This window comes from Ictidomys tridecemlineatus, chromosome 8 (genome assembly GCF_052094955.1).
Source record: "Ictidomys tridecemlineatus isolate mIctTri1 chromosome 8, mIctTri1.hap1, whole genome shotgun sequence".
In the NCBI taxonomy this organism is placed as follows: Eukaryota; Metazoa; Chordata; class Mammalia; order Rodentia; family Sciuridae; genus Ictidomys; species Ictidomys tridecemlineatus.
In genome coordinates, this window is record NC_135484.1 from 3,000,791 (window position 1) to 3,019,449 (window position 18,659).

The 18,659-nt window shown below is 47.6% G+C and overlaps 2 long non-coding RNA genes across 2 annotated transcripts in view; one reads left to right on the plus strand and one right to left on the minus strand.

The window, feature by feature from the left end:
• LOC120889203 (uncharacterized) overlaps positions 1 to 18,659 on the minus strand; it is a 49,555-nt gene that overhangs the window by 25,029 nt on the left and 5,867 nt on the right. The gene's annotated exons all lie outside the window — the stretch shown is intronic.
• LOC144365957 (uncharacterized) lies at positions 1,892 to 15,744 on the plus strand. The gene is made up of 2 exons (XR_013424692.1): positions 1,892 to 2,718; positions 14,735 to 15,744. It is a non-coding gene; the product is annotated as an uncharacterized LOC144365957 (long non-coding RNA).

Sequence of the window (18,659 nt, forward strand, 5' to 3'; positions counted from 1 at the left end):
TTCAGGGAGCTTTGGTAAAGTACGCACCTCTTTGCGATCAGTCCCTGCCCCTCTTCAGGAAGCCATGGATCCGATTTCTTTAACATTTCATGAAAATCAATTTCATAGGAAATACTTTTTGTGTGGGCGTACCTTCTTTCATTTAATATGATGCTTTAGAGATTCATCTGTGTTGTTCTGCATGGAATTTCCTTTCCCGGCTCAGTGGGACTCTGCTGGGTGGATTTTCCCAGTCTTCGGGAGCTGATGGATGTTGGGATGTTTCCTTTGGGGCTCTTATGAGTACTGTTGCTGTTAGTGTGGGCACACAAGTCTTTGTAGATGTCTTTGTTCTCTAGAAGAAAAACTGCTGGGCAGATGATGGGGGCCTGTTTGACTTTTAGAGAATTTGGTGAGCTGTTTTCCGGCATGGCTGTCAGGTTTTGGTTCTGATGTGTGATGTGTGAAGGTTCCAGTTGCTCAAATTCTCACCACCAGTTGGTGTGGCTTTTAACCATTGCAGTGGGTGTTCGGTGTGTCCATCACACTAGTGACGCTAAGCGCCTTTCAACGTGCGTGTGCAAAACCCACCTGCCTTCCTTCTGTGGGTTCCCTTCAGATCCTGTGTCCATGCTTAGCCTGATTATTTGTCCCCTCTTTCTGCACTTGTAGGAGTTGGTTCCATAATCTGGGCAGGCGTCCTTCGCCTCCTGTGTCAGACTTACGGTGTTCATGTGCCAGTGATTCCCTCAATCTGTGCCTGGCCTCTTCATTTTTATTGGTGCTATAAGCAAATGCCTTAAATTCTGATAAAGTCAAGTTACCCACTCCTTGTACCCTGTGGTTTGGTTTTCTGCCCTAAGAAATATCAGTCAAAAGATCATGAAGATCTTCTTCGACACGTTTTATGTTTTAGTTCTCACACGCAAGCCTGGGAACCAGGGGTAATCAGTGTCTGTGCATGGAGTAAGGTCAGAATCCAAGTTTATGTTTTCCTATACAGACATCCAGTTAATGTAGCATCATGTATAAAAACAAAAGCAAAACAAAACAAAAACACAAACTTTGTTACTTATTGAATTATCTCAGCATTTGGGAATTCTTGTCAAAATTAATGGATCATGTTCAACGTGAGCCCTCGTAAGAACTCTGTTCTGTCCCGCTGATCCATGTGCCCATGCTGTCCCAACATCACTCTCCTATAGCTCCTGTCTTAAAGTCAGAGATGAAAACCTCTTCAGCTCTGTTCTTCCTTTTGAGAATCGCTGTTTCCCTGGGTCCTGCGCCTGATCAGATGAACGGTAAATGGTTTCTCTATTTACAAGAAGCATGCTGGGATTTGGACTGGGAGTTCTTTTTTTTTTTTTTTTTTTTAAACTTTTTTTTTTTTTAAAGAGAGAGTGAGAGAGAGAGAGAGAGAGAGAGAGAATTTTTAATATTTATTTTTTAGTTCTTGGCGGACACAACATCTTTGTTGGTATGTGGTGCTGAGGATCGAACCCGGGTCGCACGCATGCCAGGCGAGCGCGCTACCGCTTGAGCCACATCCCCAGCCCATGGACTGGGAGTTCTTGATCAGTTTAGGAGAACTAGCATTTGGATGTTGAGTTTTCTAATTCCAGAACTCATACATCTCCATTTTTTAGATATGATTCAAGTTCTTTTTGGCAATATTTTGTGATTCTCGGTGTTCAGATCTTCCACATTTGTCCATAGTTTAATTGCTATTGTAATGACATTTTAAAAAATATTTCGTTTAAAAAATAAATAAAATGATTCATTTTACATTTGTTCATTGCTTTTTTATAAAAATGAATTGGGCTTTTTATATTGATAAGCTATCACACAGTCTTCATATATTCACTAATTAGGTTCAGAACTTTTGGTCAATTTCTTAGAATTTTCTCAATATGCAATTGTATTTTCTGAGAATAAAGCAACTTTATCTTTTTAAGAAACTCTGCAGTACTTTTATTTCTTTGACTTGCCTTAATGCACTGGTCTGCAATACAATGCTAACTAGAAATGGTTACAAAGAACATTCTTGTTTTTCCTGGTCCTGGGTGGAAAGCATTCAGTCTTTCCCAAGTCAGTGTGGCTGTTCGCTTTGGTTTGGCTGTTTGTTTGCATTGCATGGGTGCCCTTTAGCAAGTTGAGAAAGGTTCCCTCTAGTACTAGCTTAGTCAGGGGTGGGTATTGTATTTGCCCAATGATCTCTCTGCATCTATTAATTAATTAATTATTAATCTGACTTAATTAAACTTGCATTCCTTTTATAAACTCTAGTTAGTCACAGATTCAATTTGCCAACCTTTTAAATTAATAAGCTTTGTTCTTGAGAGCAGCTTTAGGTTCACAGGAAAACTGAATGGAATGTGTGGAGTTCCCCGGCCCCGTGCCTCACCCACGCACAGCTTCTCCACTGCACGTGGGTCACCGTCCATGAGCCTGCAGGGACACGTCACCACCTCGGCCCCACCCGGAGTCCATGCGTCCCTAGAGGTCATTCTTGATGTTGCACCATCTATGGGTTCTGACAAATGCATAAGGACGGGAGGCCCTCATGGCAGGTTCACCCAGGACTGTTTCACTCACAATCCTCCCTGCTCTGCCTGCTCATCTCTCCACTTTCACAACTGCCACAACAACGGGTCCTGCTGTTTCCACAGGGGAATCGCTGCAGCGGCTTGAGATGTTCTTGACTCACTCTGGATAATGCATGAAGTTGCGAGCCTTCTGGTAGGTTCTGGCTTCATGGCTTATTTCTCTTTGCTTCTGTGCAACTTCACTGCATAGGGGTCCCTCACTTAACCCACCATTCACTCACTGAAGGGCATCTTGGTTGCTTCCAAAATTTGGAAATCACGAATAAAACTCCATGAATTCTTTATATATCCTGGAGATTCGTGTTCTCTCTGATGTGCGTGTGGTAAAAATTTGCTCCCATTTTGTAGGCCCTCTCTTCACTTCATTGATGGCTTCTTTTTCTGAGAAGAAGCTTTTTAGTTTGAATTCATCCCATTTATTGATTCTTGATTTTATTTCTTGCACTTTAGAAGGCTTGTTAAGGAAGTTGGGTCCTCCTAATCTGACATGATAAAGATTTGGGTCTACTTTTTCTCCTACTAAGTGCAGGGTCTCTGGTCTAATTCCTAGGTTCTTGGTGCACTTTGAGTTAAGTTTTGTGCATGGTGAGAGATAGGTGTATAATTTCATTTTGCTAAATATGGATTTCTAGCACTATTTGTTGAAGAATCTATCTTTTCTCCAAAGTGTGATTTGGGAGCTTTTGTCTAGTATAACTGTATTTATGTGGGTTTGTTCTTTATGTCTTCTATTCTGTACTATTGATCTATATGTCTATTTTGGTGCCAATACCATGCCATTTTTGTTACCATAGCTTTGTAGTATAGTTTAAGGTCTGGTATTGTGATGACTCCTGCTTCATTTTTCTTGCTAAAGATTTCTTTGGCTATTCTGGGTCTCTTACTTTTCCAGATGAATTTCATGATTGCTTTTTCTATTTCTATGAGGTATGATGTTGACAAAAAAAAAATCAATCAATGGGCTAAGGAACTGAACAGACACTTCTCAGAAGAAGATGTACAATTGTTCAACAAATATATGAAAAAATGTTCAACATCTCTAGTAATTAGAGAAATGCAAATCAAAACTACTCTAAGATTTCATCTTACTCCAGTCAGAATGGCAGCTATTAAGAACACAAACAACAATAAGTGTTGGCGAGGATGTGGGGAAAAAGGCACACTCATACATTTGTTGGTGGGACTGCAAATTGATGCAACCAAAATGGAAAGCAGTATGGAGATTCCCCTAGAATACTTGGAATGGAACCACCATCTGATCCAGCTATCCCTCTCTTTGGTCTATACCCAAAGGACTTAAAAATAGCATACTACAGGGACACAGCTACATCAATGTTTATAGCAGCACAATTCACAATAGCTAAACTTTGGAACCAACCTAGATGTTCTTCAGTAGAGAAATGGATAAAGAATATATTTATATACACAATGGAATATTACTCAGCATTAATCATGGCATTTGCAGGTAAATGAATGGAGTCGGAGAATATAATGCTAAGTGAAGTTAGCCAATCCTAAAAAAACCAAATGCTGAATGTTATCTCTGATATAAGGAGGCTGATTCATAATGGGGTTGAGGGGGGGGCATGGGAGAATTAGATGAACTCTAGATAGGGCAAAAGGGTGGGAGGGGAAGGGAAGGGGCATGGGGATAGGAAAGAAGGTGGAAGTGATGGTCATCATTACCCTAAGTACATGTATGAAGACATGAATGGTGTGACTCTACTTTGTGTACAACCAGAGATATGAAAAACTGTGCTCTATGTGTGTAATATGAATTGTACTGCATTCTGCTGTCATATATAACAAATTAGAATAAACAAAAAATGTTTAAAAAAGAAACTATGGTATATATACACAGTATATATTACTGAGTAAGTATATTACTCAGCAATAAAAGAGAATGGAATTACATCATTTGCAGGTAAATAGATGGAGTTGGAGAATATCATGCTAAAGCCAGAAGTTTTCTCTGATAAGTGGATGCTAACATATAATGGAGGGGGGACATGGGGTGAGTGGAGGATCTTTGGATTGGGCAAAGGGGAAGTGGGGAGAGGAAGGGGCTTGGGAATATGAAAGATGGTGGAATGAGATCATTACCCTTGGTACGTGTATGATTGCACAAATGGTGTGACCTTACTTTGTGTACAACCAGAAAAGTGAAAAATTGTGCTCTATTTGTGTACAATGAATCCAAGAGCATTCTGCTGTCATGTGTAACTAATTAGAACAAATAAATAAATGAATTTTAAAAAAAACTGCCACAAACAAATCCAAGTACTGGCTTTAATGAAGACATGAGTCTTCAGTCAATTGGGCAATCAGCAACAAGCCTGATTGTGGGTTGTATGGCAGAAGCAGGATTCGTTTTGTAAGAAATGACCAACTTTCAGGTTTTGCCTTCCTTCCAGCAACGCGTGGCCGTCCCTCCTGCTCAACACCTGGGGCAGCACTTGGTGGGGCTTTGGCCATCGGGATGGCTATGTGGTGGCCTCACTGTTGTTAGAATTTGCAATTCCCTGAGGAACATCTTTTAACTGCTTACTTGCCACCTGTTTAACTTTGGTGAAGTGCCTGTTCAGGGGTTTTGCCCACTTTAAAATCTGGTTGCTAGTTTTCTCATAGTTGAGATGTAAGCGCTTTTGCATATTTTGCACAAGGGTCCTTTATCAGGTACGTCTTCTGCAGTGACTTTTCCCAGGTCTGTGGCCTGCCTTCTTATTCTCTTGCCACTTCCCATGGGGATGTTTTTAATCTCACTGAACCACGGTCATCGATTACTCTTTCAGATTGTGCCTCTTTCGGCAAACCTGAAAAGTCCTTACTCTACTCAGGCTCACTGGGGTTTCTCTGTCCCTGTTTTCTGTTTTTAGAGATTTGTGCTTCACATTGGGGTTCCTGATCCATCCTGAATTAACTTTGTGAAGGATTAAGGTTTGCATTTTGACTGACTTTCACTTTTTTTTTTTTTTTTTTTTTTTTGCGTGTGGGGTCCAGCCATCCGGCTCTTTTGCTGAAGACACTACCTTGATTCCATTCTGCTGCCTTTGCTCCATAGACTCTTCTATATTCTATTATACTCAGGAGCCCAATTTTCATTTTTAAGTATTTCCCACTCATTTATTGAGATTCTCTAGTATGTCATTGATTTCCAGTTTTCCTTTAGATCTGTGAACGCATTGAAAAGGTCATCCCTGAGTGTTTTTCCTGTTTAAAATATCATCCAAACTAGTCATAGATAGCAGTTCTATCACCTGTAGATCCTGCTTGGTTTACCTGAAGGTAGCTGGGGTTTCAGTCGGCAATAATATCCCTGGGATTGAGTGTGTAGTGAGTCTCCTTTGCAGTGTGCAACCCTTTCCAAGGGGAGTAGCCGCACTCAGGAACTGGCTGATGCTAGGGAAAACCAATCACAGGGAAAACCATCCCAAAGGACCTTTCCTGAGGCTGGTGACACGCGCACAGTGCCTTGTGGTGGCTTTTCGGTGTGTCTCGTGGAGTCAGGCGACTCTCCTGGTGTGCCCCAGGCAGGCCCTCAGCTCGTCTCTGGACGTCTGCGGAACACTCCGGCTTGGCTCTGAGGAGCCCTCCTTTCTGGCTTGGGTTCCTGCCTCAGTGTCCCGTGCTCCTGCTTCCCGGCTGCAGCCACTGAGATCCCTCCAAGCATCGTGGGCTGTGCTGCTCTGCTGGGCAATAGAGGAAGGGCCAGTGCCCCGAGAGTAAAAGCCACAGCCCCCCAGGACCTGCAGCTTCCTTCTTCCCTGGGGCTGGCCTGGGCTCTCTGCCCCTGCTGGCCCCACGTGGCCTCTCTGCTGCTTCTAGACACAGCTGGCATGGTCTCACCTGAGAGCCATTCAGGGGCTCTTCCCTCCGTCCAGAACATTCTCTGCTCAGATAACTAACCACCGGCTGCACGGCAGCCCCCCTCTGCTCTAACCCGCCTGTGGGATGGAGCCCGCCCTCCCGCCTGCGTTTTCCCCACAGCATGGGCACCTTCTACCCCAAAGTCTTTTTTCTTATTTATCATCCTTAATTGTATGTCCCTAATTGCTCGAACTTACGTCCCTCACCCGACAGAATGGCAGGGCTGTTGTTCACGTGTTCTTGGTGTCCCTCAGGCACCTGGAAATGCCTGGAACACAGGAGCTCCGCACGGATGCTCCATGTGCAGTGCATCCATTGTTCACGCTCTTCATCTTTCCCTAAACATCACAGAATTTTATATGCAGTCGATGCATAGAACAAATGACAGCAGAGGGGTGACTCTTAACCCAGCACCACATGCTGGGCCCCCTTCAGACTCACAGAGTTTCCCGGGTCACACCTCCTGAGTTCTAGGGTTCTGTGGACTACATCAGGAAGGAGTGCCTGTCCCTCAGCTGCACTGATTGTCAGGATCTGATGCCCATCGTAGCTGCCGATGGCGCTCAAGCACAATGTGCCATGCATCAGAAACGCAGGGTTTCGTGAATGCCCTGACTCAGGAACTTGGTGACTGATGTGTAGATGTTCCTTTTTTCTCCCCCAGACCTCACTGAGAGGAGTGGGGACACAGAATAGAAGCTGTTTGTGCTGCATCCCCATTGGCTGGAATTGTTGGGACCTAAAGCCCACAACACCCCCTTCCCTGGCACGGGCTCTGCCTGGTGTTCCCCTTTGGTGGACAGAGGAGAGGCCTCGCTGCCATCGGCTGCCCTGTGAGTTCTGGCTCCCACTGGCACGTTCCTTCCTGCTGCTGATGCTGACCTGGTTTTCTCGAGGCTGCTGATTCCACCGAGCATGGAAATCTGAAGCGCTGGATGATGTGAAAGCTGTGGATTGTCCCCTCTGTTACTTTTAGTTGCTTCTTTTGAGAAACTTGGGAAAAGTTCCTCATAGACAGTCAAAGACCACTGACTAAAACAACCCAAAGCATCTGTTGCGGGTAGAATTGCATCCTCTGAACAGACAGGTGGAAGTCTTAACCCCTGGTACTGTGCCTGTGACCTTATTTGGAAAGAGGGTCTTTGTAGAGATCATCATGTTAAGATGAGGACATTTGGTGGGGGCAATCTGGTGTCCTTGGGAAGAGAAGAGGCAGAAACAGACACACAGGGAGAAATGGCCATGGGGCCAAGAAGCAGGAGTCAAGGGGTATGAAGGAGAGCCGGCTGCCACCAGCAGCTGGGAGAGGTGAGGAAGTGCCCTCTAGAGTCTCAGAGGGACCTTGGTTTCAGACAGCCAGTCTCCAGAACTGCAAGGCAATGCTGCGGTGTTCCCTGGACTTTGTTATGGCCACCCTAGCATCTGACATGCATCCATTTCTGCCACTCTAGATGCATCCTCAGATAAAACCCAGACATCTTGATTCTTCTACAGAGCGATTTCCCCACCTTCCCACCGACACCTCCAGGACAGGTCTGCTGCTCCACTCATTCAGAAGCAGGACTCCTAGGACACCCAGGCTCAGTGACCACTCTCAGTGGAATCAGGGTTGCTTCTAGAAAGCCTGTTGTTTGCCCACGCAGAGATTACTGGCTGACAGGACTCCCTGACTCATCAGCAATTCGAAAACACTTCCCATAAAACCTGTAGGGATCATCTAAATATTAATTATGGTTCACTGGTGCTATTTTTGTGCTTAATTAATACCTCCCATTACCTTTACACATTAAATGCATTAGAAAGCAGGGGCAACCATACTTACGATTAAGAAACGACGCTCTTTAAAAATATCAAGAGAAACTACATGTGCAGATGGACATGACATTTAAAATAATGTTCCTCAAAAATTTAAACAATGATATGCTGAGAGATTTATGTCTTCTAAGAAAGAATTACTGGCACAATTCCACAGACCCCCACTCGACTCTTCCTTCAGCAAAATCATCATCATCTGCAGCCATGAAACCGCCCTGGTCCCGTCTCAAACCCCGTGGGAGGGCCAGTCTCCAGAAATGTGGCCCTGGGTCCTCATGGTTGGTCCTTCCTTTCAATTAATAAAATTAAAATGTCCAGACCATCTCGCCAGAGTGACGATCGGGCTGAGGCTTTTCGTAAGCGGCAGGGCACAGCGAGGCAGAGCCCTGCGGTAGGTTTGATTGACTGCAGCAGAACAAAGCCGGAGCCCAAGCAGAGGACGCCTAATGCACAAATGGCCCCTTTTGCCCCTGTGTGCCTCCCGCCCCACTCCGCAGGTCTGGACAGAAGAAGACGCTGGAGGAATCAACACGGATAAGATACGGTGCCCTTAAGAACAAGTTGGAGTTTTCTGACTCTCAATACTTGTGCAGGATTATTGTAGACTTCTGAAGGGGTGTTTGCCGAGGTGCCCAGCCACGCCCCCAGCCCCCGCGGGCTGGCGCGCGCGCGCGCACACACACACACACACACACACACACACACACACACACACACACACACACGAGGGTAAAGGAAAGGGCATATTTGACTCTTCCCTCCTGGAGCAGGTTTTCCCGTTCTGAGGGCACTGCTGCAAACGACACCTACGGCTTCCTGCGCGACCGGGCAGCCCTGCTGCGCGCCGCCCTCCCTCCGCCCTCTCTCCGCCCTCTGCTAGAGCCTCGCATCCCGCTGCCTCGGTGGCGCCTCTGCACCAGGCAGACGCTTCCCAGTCTTGCTCCTTAGCGTGAAGGCTGTTGGTGGCTCTCCGGGAAAGGAGCTTTGGCTGCGACAGTGACTGTCACGTGAGCGCTGATGAGCACCAAGGGAGGGGCAGGCTGCACCCAACCTCCTTCCACCCGGGCTGTCCTTGGAAAATGTCCTGGGCTCCCACCAGCCCACTCCTTCCTCAAAACAAGTCCTAGTCCTCTGTCTCCCCACTGACATCCCGGGACATCGACCTCTGCTCTGTATATATTACAAAGTGCATCATTTCTGCCCTTCCTTGGATGCAAAAAGTGGGCTAACGACTTCCTAGTAGGGTTCCTATGTCAGTTTCTCTAATTTCATATAAAAAATTATTTTGCATTAAGATCAATTCTAGCTTCCTTTTTGCAGTATGTTGCCTGCCTAAGATGGAATCGTCCACTAAGTCCATCCATCAACATTTTAATAAATGTTTTCTATTTATTGAATATAATGTACTTGTGCTGTGCAGTCCGTCATATCTGAATATGGTCGGAGACATGCTGTGAGGGAGGTTATGTTTCAAACAGTGCCTTAAGCCTGTTAAAATCTAATATCAATTTCTTTTTCATTGGGTACCAAGTTGCCAGGTATCATGTTCAGTATAAAAGACCATTTTCCAGATCTGTGAGTCACATCTTGCTGATGCAAACACATAAGGATATTTTAAATTTTCTGTGTCTTCTCATGTCAGCCACTCCTGATCCCTGGACTACCCCTCCTCCAGCACCTTATCCTGCTGTCCTTGCTGGGGTGGAAGAGCTTGGAGAATGGTAGGCATGATCACTTCTTACAACAACCTTTAACTGGCAATTGTTGATTCATTAACTCCCTTGAAAAAAATTCCCACAAATCCAGTGCTGTAAGAATGCAGTGAGACTTGCCTGAGGTGTTTGCAGCCATCCTGCCTGATACCAGGGCCCATCATAAGGTCCCAGGGTACCTGCAGGCAGGCTGGCCCACCCTCCCTGGAGCTGTGCTTGCCCCTCGGGTTCAGTCTCTGTTGTCTTAACCTAAATAAAGAAACCAGAACCAGAAAAGGTCTGGCATTTTGATGAGCAGACCCACCCCTCTGGTCCTGGCTATTATGTACCATCTTTGAGGAAATTTGCCAGAAAGGAGAACTTAGGCTGGAGAAAGGGAGTTGTTATGTGTTTACAAACATTCAGGACATGTTTTTCTCAGCCTCTTTATTCTGAGTCCAAGGTGCTCTGCATCTGTCATATGGGCCCACAATTTGACTGACAGCTATGGCCTGTGCCCTTGAAGTTTCTGGTGGCTCCAGAGGTTCCCAGGAGACCCCACCACCACCACCACAGGCAGGAGAATTGCTCAGGGAAGCTAAAGAAGCCCTGGTTTTGGAGAGACCAGATTAGCAGCTGAAAGACCCCACACTGTGGATGGCTTAACTGTATGTGGCTATCCCCAAAGGGTGGTTCCCTAGAGAAGGAATGAGGTCTCTGTGTCCATTTCTGGAAGACAGGACCTTCCTTCCCAAAGAAGAGCATGACAGAAACAGGGTGCCTGTGATATTTCAGAGCAGAGGCTTTGCTTCTCATGTCGCCAGATTGAAAAGGGAGAGCCAACTTGGTTTGCAGAAGCACACTCATGATTAGATAGATACACCAGTGCAGATTTATCTGCGTGGAGATCTGCGTGCCCTCGACATTAGAATGCAAAGCATTCAGGGTTCTTGCTGCTCCAGATTGCTTCTGCTGCTGAAGTCTTTGCTCCTTGATTTGCATTCATAGCAGGGTTTTGTTTTGTGTCAATAACACGCAAGCACAGGGTAGGAGAGGCTGTGAAATAGGTGCCAGCACCACCCCACAACACCCATCCAGGACCCCGGGTAACCCATCTGTGCTGCAGCAGCTTGGAAGATCTGCGGACTCTCTGACTGCCCTGTTTCCCCCAAGTTCTTGCGCAGGAAGCTCTGCACAGCCATCAGACCCGCAATGCACTGTCAGGGGCGCAGCAGGGCTGGCGCTGCACCGCCGCAGCAGAAGCATGCTTTGCGCATAGCTGCAGTTCTCAAAATAAACAGAGAAAACATCCAAAGTCTTTCCTGTAAGGGGAGAAGGGAGAAGGGCAACTCCAGCCCCTGCCCCTTTTGTGCGGTAGGGGCGGGGACGGGATGTTGGCGGCGTGCCAGCCATGACTGCCTAACGGTTTGATTTATGAGTCTGATAATAAAAATCCCATTAGGCTCTTCTCATTGAGAAAAAGGAGCAGGAGAAAAAAGCTGTGTGTCACCGAGCAGCATTGACGCAGGCGGCTCTGACGCCAGCAGCGCGGGCAGGGGAGGGGGGGCAGGGGGCCCAGGAGGGGTGCGCGAGGGCCGGCCGCCTGGGAGCAGGGACCCCTAGCCGCCTGCCCTGCATCCCCCACCCTCAGCCTGCACCCACTCTGCAGTGCCCCTGCCACCCACTTGACTCTGACTTACAGGAGCCCCTCTGCCCCCTCAACACCGCCAGCACCCCTTTTCTTGGGAGGCAGGAGGTGGGCAGGGTTGGGGACCACAGATCACAGCCCCTAAGAAAAGGTCAGGGCTGGGGGCAGGGAACATTTGTTCCCAGGAGACCCTCGCGGATGCTACCATGGGAACCCCTTGCAGAGAACCTCTGGGGGCTCTCAGTCCCAAGGCTCAGTCCTCCGCCCTTTCTCCAGTGAGGGCCTGTTGTTCAAGGCCTGAGGACATTCTAGTGAGTCAGGTCATTTTTCTATTTGAAAGGTGGTCAGGACAGGGAAAAAAAAAAAAAAGAGTGTGCTATGCTGAATGTGTGCTGATTCAAGGTCCCCTGCCTGTGTCCTGAACTTGGAGCTGGCAGTGACTGAGCAGGGTGGGGATCTGGCCTGGGGCAGCCCCAGGTGGGCCTGGGCGGGTCTCCTGCTGTGGCTGACCAGTGAGTAAGGACTGCTTCTGCTAACTAAACAAAGCCAGCCAAGGACTGCACACGTTCATCTGCATTTCCAGGCCAGCCTTTTCCTCACCATTTCCCCCACAGAATGACTCTGGCCAGATTTCCTCCTTTCTGAATAGGCAAGATAATTAATCCTATGGCAGAGGCCTGAACCTGGCAGCCACATTCAGCCCTCCAGCCCTAAATTCTTACTTCTCTATCTCACATCCACTTGGAGGGCAGATATGTTATTCCTAGTGGCCTAGTGGCATGGAACTTCCCAGCCCACTGCTGCCTGCAGCTCAGAGGCTGGTGGAGGGACATCCCAGGAGGCCCTTTGGTTATAACTTCCTGCTCATCTCCAGGGAATCCAGAGGTCCCTGGAATTAAAAATGCATACTTGATTGTTGTAAAACAACTTCATAGCAGCATTATTTACATCGCCAGAAGGTAGAAATGACACAAATGTCCACACACTGATGCATGGGTAAACCCAAAGTGGTCCCCGGGCACCACAGCTATTAGTGCCCATTAAAGGAGAGAAGCACAGGCAGGGCTACAACTCGCCTGCACCCTGAAGATCTTTTGCTAGAAAGGCTATGTTGGCCAGGTTTCCTCTTTAAGGAGAGTCCTGGAAATGGCACCCTTGGGCACTGCACCAAATGTACCTCTATTTCCTTAGACACCAAAGTCACCAAGGGCTCTCTGGCCCTTCACACTTGCCCAAAAGATCATCCTGTCCATTTGAGCATGTTTGGGAGTGGACTGAACTCCTGCCTTCTCCTGGTCTTTCCTTCAACATGCCTTACTGTGAGCACCCAACAGCCCCTGCCCCTACCTACCAGGCACATTTCCACAATGGATTTTTTGGAAGAAAAATAATCTCAGCATCTATGGTTACTGCAAGCTAACTGTATTCATTTTCTGTTGCTTCTGTAAAGACTACGATGGATTTGGTGGTTTAAAGAAACACAAATTTGTCTTCCAGTTCTGCAGGTCAGAAGTGTCTCCCTGGGTAAGATGAGATGTCTGCAGGCTATGTTCCTTCTGCAGGCTCTGGGGGACAGTGTGTTCCCTGGCCTTTTCCAGCTTCTAGAGATGCCTATGTCCCTTGGCTTGTGGCTCCCTCCTGCACCTTCAGAGCCAGCAATGCTGCACTTCCCTCTGGCCACATTTCATGATTAAGATGGGTGGGCTCGCCTGGGTAGTTTTGGCTGGTCTCTCCATCTTAAGTCTTATAGCCGCAATCACATCTGCAAAGTCCCCTGTGTCATGTTTAGTGACATAAGTCCAGTTCTGTGGATTACAACCTGGGCATCTCTGGAGGCATCCTTCTGCCAACCACACCAGGGAGCCTGTTACAGTGGGTGATTTGATGTTAGAGAACATTGCTCTGGGAAACTCAGATGCACCTAGGCCATAGGTGCTCACAGGAGAGAAACTAACTGGGGCTTTCCTGCAATGATTAGTGTTATTTTTTAGTGATTGGATCCCACTGGAGAGTCTAGATGGTCACTCTGTTGGGTTGGTTTCCCCTGAGTAAGTGACTGAGTTGGTCAGCCGGTCCTCCACATGGCCACAACCCTGGAGGAAGCCACGAGTTCTGATTTGGTCTCTTCTTTGCAACTGAGACCTGATGAGCAGTGGCCCCTGTGTGCAGCCTGCCTGGGGCTAAGGACAGATTCAGCTGCTTAGGTATGAGTTCAGAGTTACAGGAGAGGGGGCCTGCGGCCTGCACAGAGCTCAGAGGTCTGCACTCTGTAGGGTACCTATCATTTGGCTGTCACCTTCTGGAATTCTTTTTTTTTTTTTTTTTTTTGTTACAGTGCTGGGTATGGGACGCAGGGCCTCATGTGTGCTAGACAAGCACTCTACCACTAAGCTACATGTCTAGCCTGAAATTCTTAATAATTTTTGAACAAGAGGCCCCACTTTTTATTTTGGATGGGGCCCTGAAATTCTGGTGCTGGGTGGGTGGGATACCTGCCTGACTGGGGTCTCCACCGCCCAGCTTTCTTTCTACCTGGATCACTGCCAAAAGCAGCTGTGCCAGGCCCTGAGGCTGCTGCAGGTTCTGTACTTGGGGATCTGGGAGGTTGGGGGGTGGCTGTTCCTCCGCCCTTATCTGTCAGGACCAGAGGCACTGCTGCTGTAACTAATGACCCTCAGGAAAGTGGCTCATGGACTTCTCACCCAGTATAATCAGCCCTGAGTCCTGGCGTCCCAAGGCATCCTAGACGTCACCTGTCACTGGCTTCCCAGGCTGCAGCCACAAGGTAGAGGTTGCCACCCCCAGGTGTGGGACTTGTGCTCGGATGACTCATGAGGACTGACCCAGGTGGGTGTCTTCCACTGCAGAGAGCCTGCAAGTGCCCTGCCCAGGGAAGGCTCTATGTGCTGCTGGGGCAGAGGGGAGCGCAGACCATGTGGGCAACCTGGGCTACACCCGGGCTTCCCTGCTGGTCCCCTCCGGCTCCTCTCTGATTGTGCCACTTCCCAGTGGCCTGCCCTCATCCCTTCTCACCCCTGCTGTCTTTGCCTCTGGAGGTCTTCAGAGTCCCTTCCTTTGAGTGCAGCTGTCATTAGACTCTTTTAAGAAACATGTTTCTTGTTTTCTAGGTGTTGGTGCGAGCGAGGCAGGGGGCCTCCTTCAAACAGTGATGTTGGATGGGTCGCACGGAAGGGGAGAGAGGGACCTCTAGCCTCTGCAGAGGAGAAGGCAGTTGTGACCTTGCTGACACCACCTTCTTGATGACCTCCCGTGGCCTTCAGAGAGTGCTGATGCTGCCCACGTCCAGGCATGCACTCTCTGGCCCTGTCCTGTCCAGGACTCACCTCCTCTCAGCCCAGAAGGACCTTTCTGTCTTGAGCATCTCCCAGGGCTGTTCCCTTCACCTGCTGCCTCCTCTATGCTGGCTGCTGCTCACTATCCTGAGGTCCTGCCAAAATGCCCATTTTCTACCCCAACCCAGCACACGCAGCTTGTTGTGACCTAGGACTGCAGGCCGTCGTTCTCCTTCACCCCACGCATGACAACTTGTAATCATGTGTTGGCTGATTCCTCCCATCACGCTGTCCCAGCCCAGCCCTTGACTCGGCCAGGCCCTCTGCAGCCAGTGCTCCAGTGGCACAGCCATGCAGGGCCCAAGGGTGCTCGTAAACAGGTTTTCTGTGCCACACACCTGAGAGAAAGACAGCAGGCCCTAGGACGAGCTCAAGCTCAGGCAGCAGCAGAGCTCCTGTTCTACCTGAGCATCCGATCCCAGCCCTTCCACACAGTGGGGGGCCCTGAGGTTGGCAGCCGTGGGAAGGACAGAGCCACCTTGCCCCGTCCCTATGGGCTGGAGGGACAGCTGGGCCGATTTCTCACTCTCTTTTTGCTTCCTCACTTCTCTTCCTACACCCAGTGTGTTTTCCATTTTCTGTCAGAGATGAACTCTGCTAATTATATCGTTTCCTTTTACAATTACTTGCAGTTGAGATATTTTATTAGCTAGTTTCAGCTTGTATTTGATATATAAACGTGAAACAAGATATAAGACATTTGGTAGGCACAAGCAACATTTTTTTTTTCCAAAAAAAAGGAACCTAAAGACATTTGAAATAGATTAAAGATGTTGATTACCACTCTTCCTGGATTTGTATAGAATTTCCTGAAATTGGTTGTGTAAAATTTTCCATTTTTGATCAAGTTAAACATGTGCGTATACATGCTATAATAATTCTTTTACAACACTCATCGTATACGTTTGTTTTCTTTTAATATTGCTATGGTTACCCAAAGAAGTAATTGAAAAAAATCTTTGATCTAAGATCAAATTATAAATAGTTTCCATGCCATGACAGCATGTCCTTTTATTTGTGCATTAGTCAAAGTCTTAGCATTTCTCAATGGAAAATTCCAGATTTGCAGGAGAATCTTTAACATGTCAAACCTTAGTTGGTGTTAAGAATCATCTCAAATCTGAGAGAAGCAATTTCACAACCTTCAATGACATATTTATTTATTTTCTGTGTAAGACAACCCTAGTGTTGAGTTGTTTCAGATACCATGGGGGAAGGGGAATTGGAAGACTGAGAACACTTAATAAGTAACAGAGATGATGCACATTTCCAAATAGCTCTGACTCTCAGCACAACCTCCGTTGTGTGCTGCTTGCATATTATTTTAAAAGCTAATTTATTCCCTAAGGCACCACAGTCCAATTTAACTTTGTGCAAAAATCCTACCATTTGTTATCCATAGAAAGGGACACGTTCCTACACTAGCATTTGGCTGGCCTAGTGCTTCTTCTACTCTTTTGATAATTCTGCTGCTAAAGACATTTAGCCTGCAATTTATTAGTGCTGTATTTGCTATGGCATGTCAGTGGCTATTCTAAAAGTCAAGATGTTTTGATACATAATAGCTCTTTCTTTTCAGAAATTGTCCAAAATCTGCAGTCACTAATGGAGAACAAGAGTGAAAAATCTCATGAGGAGACTGAAATCATTGAAACAAATTCTTCATACAGAATTAAGACATGCTCAGTATAATGAGCACACTGTCTCCTGTGCCATTTCTGCCTGGAACCCTGGGAATACTGTTTGTAACTGGTAACCAGAGGCCCCTGGACTTCCACCTGCCCACTGTGGTGCGACATCTGTGGTGACCAAGTGCAGGCTGATGGTGGGGCCCAAGAGGGCTGGAGGCTGAGCTCTGTGGGGAAGGCAACAGGATGCATGTTCAAGTTCTGTTCTCCACTCTCTTTCTAACAAGTCCCTGCCTCTGCTTGGGACCCACATGCTCAGCCAGGTGGAGCTGTCACTTTATCTTCTGTGTCTGTGACATAGTCCTGGCCAATCAGACATAAGCAACCTGGGGAGGGATTCTGGGAAAGGTGGGATTTTTCCCAATGAAAGGAAGAAATATTAGTTGATAAGTGTCTCTTCCCTCATGTTCCCACCTGAACACAGAACAGCACCTGAATTATTGGTGAAGGGGCCAGCTGGACCCCTAGGGAGGGGAATGGCTTTGGCATCGAGCCTCTGACCAGCAGCAGCAAGTTCTTACTTCAGCTAACTGTTCTAGGAGACCCAGGGGTTGGGCTTCTTGTCGCTCTAGCAGAGCACACCTCTCTGTCTGTCTGTCTGTCTGTCTCTCTCTCTCTCTCTCTCACACACACACACACACACACACCACACACACACCACACACACATACCCTGGCTGCAATAAAGCAATGGGCCCAAGTATGCACAGTGATCTCCTGGTGCCAAGGGAGATGACCTAGTGTGAGTACTTCCAGGAGGAAGCAGAAATAAGAAAGAAAGTGAGCCCTGAAATAGGAGTCGGAGCCCACGGGCAGGTGTTGGCCACGGAGGACCAAGGCAGGGTGGCAGGCAGAAGGAAGGGCTTCAGTAGAGGGAGAGGCAGGAGGGAGCTGGATGCCTGGGGTGGGGGGTGGTCTCAGTGTCCAATATGGCTGGAGAATAAGAAGCATGGGCCTGCAGAGGAGGGTGACGCTGAGGAAGGGGGCAGGAGCCAGCTCCAAGGCTTCCTATGCTAGTAGCAGCTGGCTCAGGTTAGAGCTAAGTGATGGGAGTTATTGGGTAGTATGCTGGCCACACTTCCTTGTCATTGAATGACACTGGGACCTGGAGTGGGAGAGACAGGAAGGAGACATACTAGGTGGCTTCTGTCGAATCTCAGTTGAAAACAGCGAGGGTCTAAACCAAGTCGGGGGCATTGACTGGCTCCAGGGGCAGCGTTAGTCTGCGGTGGGTCAGAGGTAGGTGGGAGAGGAAGAGGACAGTACAACCTACGCCGTCCTGTTTGGGCACGGGGGAGAAACTCAAGGAGATTTTCATAGGGACCCCTGGGAGAATGACCAGGACGGGACATGGCAAGGTGGTGCCAGGGGGTTGAAGATTGTTAGTTGGTCCTACATCACAGGGCAGTGAGTGACATCTGGTAGGTCATCCGAAGCCAGAGCTGGTGGTGTGCCAGCTCAAGAGAAGGAGCAGGACCTGGCATGGCCAGGGGAATCCGTGCAGAGTGGAATACTGTTTTAGAATCAGGGTTTTGAAATCTTTGGTGAAGGTGAACTTAAATTTACGCATTGGTTGTGCCCACATTTTCTTCATTTTCCAAGTTCACGTTTCCTTCCCTTCTACCAGGGGATGGCTTCCTCCTTATTTCCTGCTCTGCTGATCTGAGGTGATGGGAATAAACATTCAGAGTATCCTCTTTTTCCTTAAAACCTTCCTCTGATAGCCTACCAACCTCACACATCTTATGGAAAGGCAAAGAATAAAGAGTCCTAAGTAAAGAAGTCCTGAATCAAAGCCCTTGCAACTCTTGGGTGGAACAGCAGTCCTAGGCATTAAGGATCACTAGCAGTTCTTCTTGCATAAATTTCCATTCCAAATCACTTTTTTCCTAGTGAAGCTCTTCAAAGAGGGGCTGTGAGGCTCCTCCCAACCCTTTGAATGCCCCCACTGCCAACCTGATATAAGTTACATGAAGCATCACATTTGGAACCAGGAGGACTCCTCCAGGGAGG